General features: G+C 41.5%; 2 pseudogenes; both read left to right on the forward strand.

Moving 5' to 3' along the window:
- The first annotated feature begins 2,369 nt into the window (after window positions 1–2,369).
- On the forward strand, window positions 2,370–3,419 carry LOC120322583 (annotated as a pseudogene).
- Window positions 3,420–8,944: 5,525 nt separating this feature from the next.
- Window positions 8,945–11,285, forward strand: LOC113997622 (annotated as a pseudogene).
- Window positions 11,286–11,833: the final 548 nt, after the last annotated feature.

Here is an 11,833-nt window from a genome sequence, read left to right on the forward strand (position 1 = left end):
CTATCATAATTGCTCTCTTCAACTGATCTACCTTTACCATTATCCTGACCGGAGCCGCAACCTTATTGACTGCAGCCTATACCCTCTACATACTCCTTATAACCCAACGAGGACCAACTCCAACTTACATTACTACCACCCAAAACTCGAATACACGAGAACATCTTCTTATAACACTTCACATCCTACCCTCCCTCCTCCTTATTTTAAAACCAGAGCTAATCTCAGGAATCCCCACATGCAAGCATAGTTTTAAACCAAACATTAGACTGTGATCCTAAAAATAGAAGTTAAACTCTTCTTGCCTGCCGAGGGGAGGTTTAACCAACAAGAACTGCTAACTCTTGCATCTGAGCTTAAGACCTCAGCCCCCTTACTTTTAAAGGATAATAGCAATCCACTGGTCTTAGGAGCCATTTATCTTGGTGCAAATCCAAGTAAAAGTAATGGACCTCCCATTAATTCTTAATACATCCATATTCCTAACCTTAACCATTCTTTTTACCCCTATTCTACTCCCCCTTCTATCTAAAAACTACCAGAACTCCCCATCTACTATTATACATACTGTTAAAACTTCCTTTATAATCAGTTTAATTCCTATAATCCTTTCCATCTATTCTAACATGGAAAACACTACTTTCTATTGAGAATGAAAATTCATTACAAACTTTAAAATTCCCCTTAACCTTAAAATAGATCAATACTCCTTAATATTTTTCCCCATTGCACTATTCGTAACATGAGCTATTCTACAATTTGCAACATGATACATAGCTTCAGAACCTTACACCACAAAATTCTCTCTTTACCTCCTAATCTTTCTTATCGCTATACTCATCCTAATCATCGCTAACAACCTATTTCTTCTATTTATCGGCTGAGAAGGAGTTGGAATTATATCCTTCCTCCTAATTGGATGATGACATGGCCGAGCAGAAGCCAATACCGCTGCACTTCAAGCCGTACTTTATAACCGTATTGGAGACATTGGATTAATTCTCTCCATAGCATGACTAGCATCTTCTACTAATACCTGAGAGATTCAGCAATCATTCTCCTTAAATCAAACACCCCTTCTCCCTCTCATAGGGCTTATTCTAGCAGCTACAGGAAAATCTGCCCAATTTGGCCTCCACCCGTGGCTCCCAGCCGCTATAGAAGGACCAACTCCTGTATCTGCCCTACTTCATTCCAGCACAATAGTAGTCGCCGGAATCTTCCTTCTTATTCGCACTCACCACATATTATGTAGCAATCAAATCGCCTTAACTATGTGCCTTTGTATGGGTGCCTTATCCACATTATTTGCCGCTACATGCGCTCTTACCCAAAACGACATCAAAAAAATTATTGCTTTCTCTACATCCAGCCAATTAGGTCTAATAATAGTTACTATTGGCCTAAACCTACCTCAACTGGCCTTCTTACACATCTCCACCCATGCCTTCTTCAAAGCCATACTCTTCCTCTGCTCCGGGTCTATCATCCATAGTCTTAATGGTGAACAGGATATTCGAAAAATAGGAGGACTTCAGAAATTACTTCCCACAACTACCTCATGCCTTACAATCGGAAATCTAGCTCTCATAGGAACACCATTCCTAGCAGGGTTCTACTCAAAAGACCTTATTATTGAAAACCTCAACACTTCATACCTAAACACTTGGGCACTCCTTCTAACCCTCGTAGCTACATCCTTTACCGCAACATATAGCCTACGTATAACCCTACTAGTACAAACTGATTACACCCGGGTCCTTCCCATTACCCCCATCAATGAAAACAATCCAGCAGTTACAAACCCAATCACCCGTCTTGCTCTTGGAAGTATCACAGCTGGATTATTAATCACCTCTTACATCTCCCCTGTAAAAACCCCTCCCATGACCATACCACTGACCTCAAAAACCGCAGCCATTATTGTCACAATATTAGGTATTATCCTAGCCCTAGAACTATCAAAACTCACACATACCTTCACCACCCCTAAGCAAAATATGACTATAAACTTCTCAAACACCCTAGGGTATTTTAACCCAATCATACATCGCCTTAGCTCCTCTAAGCTACTAAGCAACGGCCAAAACATTGCATCCCACTTAATTGACTTATCCTGATATAAGAAAATAGGCCCAGAGGGACTGGCAACCCTTCAACTCAAAACATCCAAAATCCTAACTATTTTCCACTCTGGACTAATCAAAACCTATTTAGGATCCTTCGCCCTATCTATCTTAATTATAATTCTATTTACACAGAACTAAGAATTAATGGCCCCTAATTTACGAAAACATCATCCTCTTCTAAAAATAATCAATAACTCCCTAATTGACCTCCCAACACCATCAAACATTTCCGCCTGATGAAACTTTGGATCTCTTCTAGGTATTTGCCTAATAATCCAAATCATCACCGGCCTCTTATTAGCAATACACTACACCGCAGACATCACCCTAGCATTTACATCCGTTGCCCATACATGCCGAAACGTTCAATTCGGCTGACTCATCCGTAACCTTCACGCAAACGGTGCTTCCTTCTTCTTCATATGCATTTACCTCCACATTGGACGAGGATTCTACTATGGTTCCTACTTATATAAAGAAACCTGAAACACAGGAATTATTCTTCTGCTTACTTTAATAGCAACTGCCTTTGTAGGGTATGTCCTTCCATGAGGCCAAATATCATTCTGAGGTGCCACAGTAATTACTAACCTATTCTCAGCTATCCCTTACATTGGCCAAACACTTGTAGAATGGGCTTGAGGTGGATTTTCAGTTGACAATCCTACACTCACCCGATTCTTTGCTCTTCACTTCCTCCTCCCATTCTTAATTGCAGGCCTCACCTTCATTCATCTAACTTTTTTACACGAAACAGGCTCAAACAACCCCCTAGGCATCCATTCAGATTGTGATAAAATCCCATTCCACCCCTACTTCTCAGTAAAAGATATTCTAGGCCTTTTATTCCTTCTCATCCCACTAATAACACTTGCTATATTCTCCCCTAACCTTTTAGGAGACCCAGAAAATTTTACTCCTGCAAATCCATTAGTTACACCTCCTCATATTAAACCCGAATGATATTTCCTATTTGCATATGCTATTCTACGATCAATCCCCAACAAACTAGGAGGAGTCCTAGCCCTCGCTGCCTCCGTCCTAATTCTATTTTTAACCCCATTTCTCCACATGTCAAAACAACGAACAATAACCTTCCGACCTCTTTCTCAACTCCTATTTTGAATCTTAGTGACAAACCTCCTAATCCTCACATGAATTGGTAGTCAACCGGTTGAACATCCATTTATCATCATTGGACAACTTGCCTCAGCTACTTACTTCACAATTATTCTTATTCTATTCCCCATTACCAGTCTCCTAGAAAATAAGATACTTAACCTCTAACTACTCTAATAGTTTATAAAAAACATTGGTCTTGTAAACCAAAGATTGAAGGTCACCCCCTTCTTAGAGTTTTCTAAAAATATTCAAGCACCCCAACTTTCTAATCAATACGACCATCAAGGGGAGGGGCCCCCCCCTCCCCCCCATACCCTATGGTATGTACTACTTTGCATTACATTCTCCACCACATTAGACATAACATCCATGTAGGAAAATCGGGTACACCATTATTGCAAAACCAACCAAATTTTCATGCTTTCTCCCATACAACCCAAACCAAGACATAAACATACCTAGGCACATTTCTACTTAACCCCATACCATGTCATGTTCTAGGAATAATTCCGCTAAACGAACTAAAACCTAAACTCGTTAATTTTCGCATAAATTCCTTTACAATACGAGGAACGTCACAGGACCTAGAATCCACCGTTCAGGACCCCTCACCACTTAACCTTGCTCTACGCGCTGACCAAGAAGTGCTGGGTTATTTATTAATCGTACCCCTCACGAGAAACCAGCAACCCGGCGTTAGTAATGTTTATCATGTCCAGCTTCAGGTGTATTCTTTCTTCTGCCCCTAAAAACCCGCTCTCATAACTTGCTCTTTGTCGCCTCTGGTTCCTCGGTCAGGGCCATAACTTGCTTAATTTTCCTAAACTTGCGCTCCGTTACTAATGGTTGGGGATGCTTGGCCAACTCGGACCTCGTGATCGCGGCATTTTCTCTTTTCTAAACTTTTGGTTTTTTTTTTTGGGGTAGATCTCAATAAGCCCTTCAGAGTGCTCCGCCAGTGGGCTACCATATATGGTGGACGTGTGCGCCTTATGGTCGGCGAGCGGTTTTCTCACTTTCGCGTGTAAATTAATGATATGGTATGCAGGATGCTACTCGGTCTCATGCTGTTGCACTGATTCACCGTCAGGCGCTATTGGCTTGGCTCTTCAATTACGTCTCTCATCAAGTTGCAGTTTAATTAATGCACGCAAGACATGATTTTTCTCATTTTTTCTTGTCAATTTTGCAAAAAAATCACAAAAATTTTGTCATTTTTGCAATGATCTAGGGACCTTTCCGCTTTTCATCATTAATTTTTGTTTTAAAAATTTTTTACAAAAATTTTAAATTTTACAAACATTCCATTCCCCTAATTTACCAATTAACTAAGTTTGCATCATCAATTCGTTAAAATTTTTTATCCAACTAAACTCACCCCACTATTTTCCTTTCATCATTCGTTTGTTCATTCGTTCATTATACACAAACTCACCCCACTATTTTCCTTTCATCATTCGTTTGTTCATTCGTTCATTATACACAAACTCACCCCACTATTTTCCTTTCATCATTCGTTTGTTCATTCGTTCATTATACACAAACTCACCCCACTATTTTCCTTTCATCATTCGTTTGTTCATTCGTTCATTATACACAAACTCACCCCACTATTTTCCTTTCATCATTCGTTTGTTCATTCGTTCATTATACACAAACTCACCCCACTATTTTCCTTTCATCATTCGTTTGTTCATTCGTTCATTATACACAAACTCACCCCACTATTTTCCTTTCATCATTCGTTTGTTCATTCGTTCATTATACACAAACTCACCCCACTATTTTCCTTTCATCATTCGTTTGTTCATTCGTTCATTATACACAAACTCACCCCACTATTTTCCTTTCATCATTCGTTTGTTCATTCATTATACACAAACTCACCCCACTTTTTCATCATACGTTCATCAAACTCACCCCACTATTTTCCTCCCACTCATCTATCTACTTAACTAATTATCCTAATCACCTACCCTCCCTCTTTCAACCTCATTACCCCAACCAACACCTCACCTACATACTCCTCCAATGATTAACCCCAAATCTTCCCTCCCCTCTCAGAAAAAAAGGAATTAAACCTTTATCACCAACTCCCAAAGCTGGTATTTTCATTAAACTATTTCCTGAACCTCCTCCCCCCTAAACTGCCCGAATTGCCCCCCGGGACAACCCTCGCACAAGCTCTAGCACAACAAACAACGTTAACAACAGACCCCAACCTGCAACTAAAAATTGTCCCACCCCCCAAGAATAAAACATAGCCGCACCCTCAAAATCTAACCGAACAAACGAAACACCTCCACTATCCACCGTACCCAACCCTAATCACCGTAACTCGGATAACCCTATAATAAATGCCCCTCCCCCCAACGCTAAAACTAACCCAACACCATACCCCACAACCCGCCAATCCCCCCAAGTCTCAGGAAACGGATCTGCTGCTAATGAAACTGAATATACAAAAACCACTAACATTCCGCCCAAATATACCAAGAACAATACTAACGACACGAAAGACACCCCTAAACTCATCAACCATCCACACCCCACAATAGACGCCAACACTAGTCCCACTACTGCATAATAAGGAGAAGGATTAGAAGCAACTGCTAACCCCCCCAAAACAAAACTAACACTTAAAAAAAGTATAAAATACGTCATAACAATTCCTGCTTGGCCTCTATCCAAGACCTTTGGCCTGAAAAACCACCGTTGTAATTTCAACTACAAGAACATACAACCTTAACAAACTCATCTGCTCCATACAACCAATCAAACTCCTCCTCACACCTCCAACTCCCCAATCAACATATTTTTGTTATCCATTAAATCACCTCCCACGACCAAAAATCCACTAACCAAGCCAATCTCAAACCTACATTTACCAGTTCCACAACTAAAACGTAAACCCCAATAACAACCACTAAACCCAAAATAACTTAGGTTCTTGTAGCTTACAATAAAGCATAACACTGAAGATGTTAAGACGGCTATTACACATACCCAAGGACAAAAAAGACTTAGTCCTAACCTTACAGTTAGTTCTTGCCAAATATATACATGCAAGTATCCGCATTCCAGTGAAAATGCCCTCAATACCTTAAAAAGACAGCAGGAGCAGGCATCAGGCACACCATCCAGATTGTAGCCCAAAACGCCTTGCCTAGCCACACCCCCACGGGTACTCAGCAGTAATTAATATTAAGCAATAAGTGTAAACTTGACTTAGTTAAAGCAACTTATCAGGGTTGGTAAATCTTGTGCCAGCCACCGCGGTCACACAAGAAACCCAAATTAACTTTATACGGCGTAAAGAGTGGTTTTTCATTATCACTTAAACTAAGGCTGAAATGCAACCAAGCTGTTATAAGCATAAGATGCATCTAATACTTCCATAAAATGACCTTAGCTCTATGACCAACAAAACTCCACGAAAGCCAGGACACAAACTGGGATTAGATACCCCACTATGCCTGGCCCTAAATCCTGATGCTTTTGCCACTTAAGCATCCGCCTGAGAACTACGAGCACAAACGCTTAAAACTCTAAGGACTTGGCGGTGCTCCAAACCCACCTAGAGGAGCCTGTTCTATAATCGATAACCCACGATACATCCAACCATCCCTAGCCAAATCAGCCTATATACCGCCGTCGTCAGCCCACCCCTAAACTGAGGGTACAGCAGTGAGCACAATAGCAACCCCCCCGCTAGTAAGACAGGTCGAGGTATAGCCTATGAGATGGTAGAAATGGGCTACATTTTCTAACATAGAAAACCTTACGACAAGAAGTGTGAAATCACTCCTAAAAGGCGGATTTAGCAGTAAAGCAGGATAATGATGCCTCCTTTAAACTGGCTCTGAAGCACGTACATACCGCCCGTCACCCTCCTCACAAGCTATGCCTAATTTTATTCATAATGACTTCTAAAGCTAGAGATGAGGCAAGTCGTAACAAGGTAAGTGTACCGGAAGGTGCACTTAGTCTATCAAGACGTAGCTATAATTAAAGCATTCAGCTTACACCTGAAAGATATCTGTTTGTACCAGATCGCCTTGAAGCCTAGCTCTAGCTCTTTTACCAAATTGTATTAACTAAATCATGCCGCCCACTAAATCAAAGCATTCTCTCATTCAACCTAGTATAGGCGATAGAAAGGTCAACTCAAGACGCGATAGAGATTATGTACCGTAAGGGAAAAATGAAATAGCAATGACAAGCCAAGCATTAAACAGCAAAGACTAATCCTTGTACCTTTTGCATCATGATTTAGCAAGAATTTCCCAAGCAAAACGTCAATTTAAGCTTGCCCCCCCGAAACCCAAGCGAGCTACTTACGAGCAGCTATTCACTGAGCAAACCCGTCTCTGTTGCAAAAGAGTGGGATGACTCGTTAGTAGGGGTGAAAAGCCAACCGAGCTGGGTGATAGCTGGTTGCCTATGAAACGAATCTTAGTTCTCTCTTAATTCACCCCCTAGGACCACACTCAGCCTTCATGAGACGAATTAAGGGTTATTTAAAGGAGGTACAGCTCCTTTAAAAAAGAATACACTCTCCCCCAGCGGATAAATTAAATTGTATCTTCATTGTGGGCCTTCAAGCAGCCATCATTAAAGAGTGCGTCAAAGCTCAACACCTAAAAATCCAAACCTTCTTATGACTCCCTCATCCCCAATAGGCCAACTTATAATAAATAAGAGAATTAATGCTAAAATAAGTAACTAGGGACTCCCTCTATGGCGCAAGCTTACATTATCTCATTATTAACAAACCACAGGATATCTTCTAACCCTAACAAGGCCCTATATCCAAGATTCTGTTAACCCACCTACGGAGCGCCTCTCAAAGATGATTAAAATCTGTAAAAGGAACTAGGCAAATCCAAGGCCCGACTGTTTACCAAAAACATAGCCTTTAGCTAAACCAAGTATTAAAGGTGAAACCTGCCCAGTGACAATACGTTCAACGGCCGCGGTATCCTAACCGTGCAAAGGTAGCGCAATCAATTGTCCCATAAATTGGGACCTGTATGAATGGCTTAACGAGGTCTTAGCTGTCTCCTACAGATAATCAGTGAAATTGATCTTCCCGTGCAAAAGCAGGAATAACTTCATAAGACAAGAAGACCCTGTGGAACTTTAAAATCTGCTACCACCCTCCATAAACAATAACCCTCCACAGGACTCACTCCCCTAGGATTTTATTGGTATGCATTTTTTGGTTGGGGCGACCTTGGAGATAAACTCAACCTCCAAAAACCAGACAACCCATCTTGACCAAGAACTACTCATCAACGTACTAATAGTAACCAGACCCAATACAATTGATTAATGAACCTAGCTACCCCAGGGATAACAGCGCAATCTCCTTCAAGAGCCCACATCGACAAGGAGGTTTACGACCTCGATGTTGGATCAGGACATCCTAGTGGTGCAACCGCTACCAAGGGTTCGTTTGTTCAACGATTAATAGTCCTACGTGATCTGAGTTCAGACCGGAGCAATCCAGGTCGGTTTCTATCTATGCTATAACTCCTTCTAGTACGAAAGGACCGAAGAAGTAAGGCCTATGCCACAAGCACGCCTTCGCACCCAGTAATGAACCCAACTGAATTACTCAGAGCTCTACCATATACCTCTTCCTAGAAAAGGACCGCTAGCGTGGCAGAGCTTGGTAAATGCAGAAGGCTTAAGCCCTTTACCCAGAGGTTCAAATCCTCTCCCTAGCTCCACATTAAACATATGGTAGTTCACTCTGCTCTGACTTACCTCATCATATCATTATCCTATGCTCTATCCATCCTCATCGCCGTAGCATTTCTTACCCTAGTTGAACGTAAAGTCTTAAGTTATATACAAGCTCGAAAAGGACCCAACATTGTAGGGCCATTTGGTCTCCTACAGCCCATAGCAGATGGGGTAAAACTATTTATCAAAGAACCAATCCGTCCATCGACTTCATCCCCCTATTTATTTATAGCTACTCCTATCCTAGCCCTTCTCCTAGCAATTACAATCTGAGTACCCCTCCCTCTACCCTTTCCCCTCTCTGACCTAAACCTGGGAATACTTTTCCTCCTAGCCCTATCCAGCCTAGCAGTTTACTCAATCCTATGATCAGGATGAGCTTCCAACTCAAAATATGCCCTAATTGGCGCCCTCCGAGCAGTCGCACAAACCATTTCCTACGAAGTCACCCTGGCTATTATTCTCCTATCTGTAATTATTCTAAGCGGTAACTACACCCTTAACACCCTTGCTACAACTCAAGAACCCCTTTACCTCATTTTCTCCTCCTGACCTTTAGCAATAATATGGTACATCTCCTCACTTGCTGAAACAAATCGTGCCCCATTTGACCTCACAGAGGGGGAATCTGAACTAGTTTCGGGATTTAATGTAGAATATGCCGCAGGCCCATTCGCCTTATTCTTTCTCGCTGAGTATGCCAATATTATACTAATAAATGCACTCACAACCATTTTATTCCTAAATCCTAACTCACTTAACCTCCCTCAAGAGCTCTTCCCTTTGACTCTAGCCACAAAAACCCTTCTCCTTTCCGCAGGCTTCTTATGAATCCGAGCCTCCTACCCTCGATTCCGCTATGATCAACTCATACATTTACTCTGAAAAAACTTCTTACCCCTAACACTAGCCTTATGCCTATGGCACACCAGCCTCCCCATCTCGTATGCAGGCTTACCCCCCTACCTAAGGCACCTCAAGGAAATGTGCCTGAACCTACAAGGGTCACTATGATAAAGTGAACATAGAGGTACACCAATCCTCTCATTTCCTAGACTTAGAAAAGTAGGAATCGAACCTACACTAAAGGAATCAAAATCCTCCATACTCCCTCTATATTATTCTCTAGTAAGGTCAGCTAATTAAGCTATCGGGCCCATACCCCGAAAATGATGGTTCAACCCCTTCCCCTACTAATGAATCCTCAAGCCAAATTAATCTCCACAATAAGCTTACTCCTGGGGACCTCTATTACAATTTCAAGCAACCATTGAATAACAGCATGAGTCGGTTTAGAAATTAATACTCTAGCTATTCTCCCCTTAATCTCTAAAAACCACCACCCACGAGCCATTGAAGCCTCTACTAAGTATTTTCTAACCCAAGCAACCGCATCCACACTGCTCTTATTTTCCAGCATGACCAACGCATGATTTTCTGGCCAATGGGATATCACCCAACTAACCCATCCCATATCATGCATATTATTAACAATTGCAATTTCTATCAAACTAGGCTTAGTCCCATTCCACTTCTGATTTCCAGAAGTCCTTCAAGGTTCTTCCATAACAACATGCCTCCTACTGGCCACAATCATAAAATTTCCACCAATTACCTTATTTTATCTTACCTCCCCATCACTTGACTCTACCCTCCTATCCCTAATAGCTATCGCTTCAGCAGCCCTAGGAGGTTGAATAGGACTTAATCAGACACAAACTCGTAAAGTCTTGGCTTTCTCATCCATCGCTCATCTTGGATGAATAACTATTATTCTCAACTATAACCCCAATCTGACCTTAATTACCTTCTATCTCTACACTATCACAACTTCCGCTATCTTCTTCATTCTTAACACAACCAACACCTTTAAATTATCCACCGTGATAACCACATGAACTAAGATCCCCTCATTATCTACAATTTTTATACTCACCCTCCTCTCCCTCGCAGGTCTCCCTCCTCTGACAGGATTCCTACCTAAATGATTAATTATTCAAGAACTGACTAAACAAGAATTGACTATAACAGCCACAACTATTGCCTTACTCTCCTTACTCGGACGTTTCTTCTACCTACGCCTAGCCTACTGTGCAACCATCACACTACCCCCAAACTCCACTAACTATATAAAACAATGGCAAACTAACAAACCAACCAACCCCCTAACCACGACCTTCACTACTCTATCAATTTTACTCCTACCACTATCCCCCATAATATTCACAATCCCCTAGGAACTTAGGTTATTCAAACCAAAGGCCTTCAAAGCCTTAGATAAGGGTTAATCCCCCTTAGTTCCTGCTAAGATCCACAGGATATTAACCTGTATCTCCTGAATGCAACGCAGATGCTTTAACTAAGCTAGAACCTCTTCCTAGACAGATGGGCCTTGATCCCATAAAACTTTAGTTAACAGCTAAATGCCCTAACCAACAGGCTTCTGCCTACCAGATTCCGGCGCATATCTAATGCACATCAATGAGCTTGCAACTCAACATGAACTTCACTACAGAATCGATAAGAAGAGGAATCAAACCTCTGTAAAAAGGACTACACCCTAACGCTTCAACACTCAGCCATCTTACCTATGACTTTCATCAACCGTTGATTATTCTCCACCAATCACAAAGATATCGGCACACTCTACCTTATTTTTGGTGCATGAGCTGGTATAATCGGCACAGCCCTAAGCCTTCTTATTCGAGCAGAAATAGGACAACCGGGAACCCTTTTAGGTGACGACCAAATCTATAATGTAATCGTCACCGCACATGCCTTTGTTATAATTTTCTTCATAGTAATACCCATTATAATCGGAGGGTTTGGCA

This window comes from Pipra filicauda, unplaced genomic scaffold (assembly GCF_003945595.2).
Source record: "Pipra filicauda isolate LSUMZ 115617 unplaced genomic scaffold, ASM394559v2 scaffold1334_size17253_pilon, whole genome shotgun sequence".
Lineage (NCBI taxonomy): Eukaryota > Metazoa > Chordata > Aves > Passeriformes > Pipridae > Pipra > Pipra filicauda.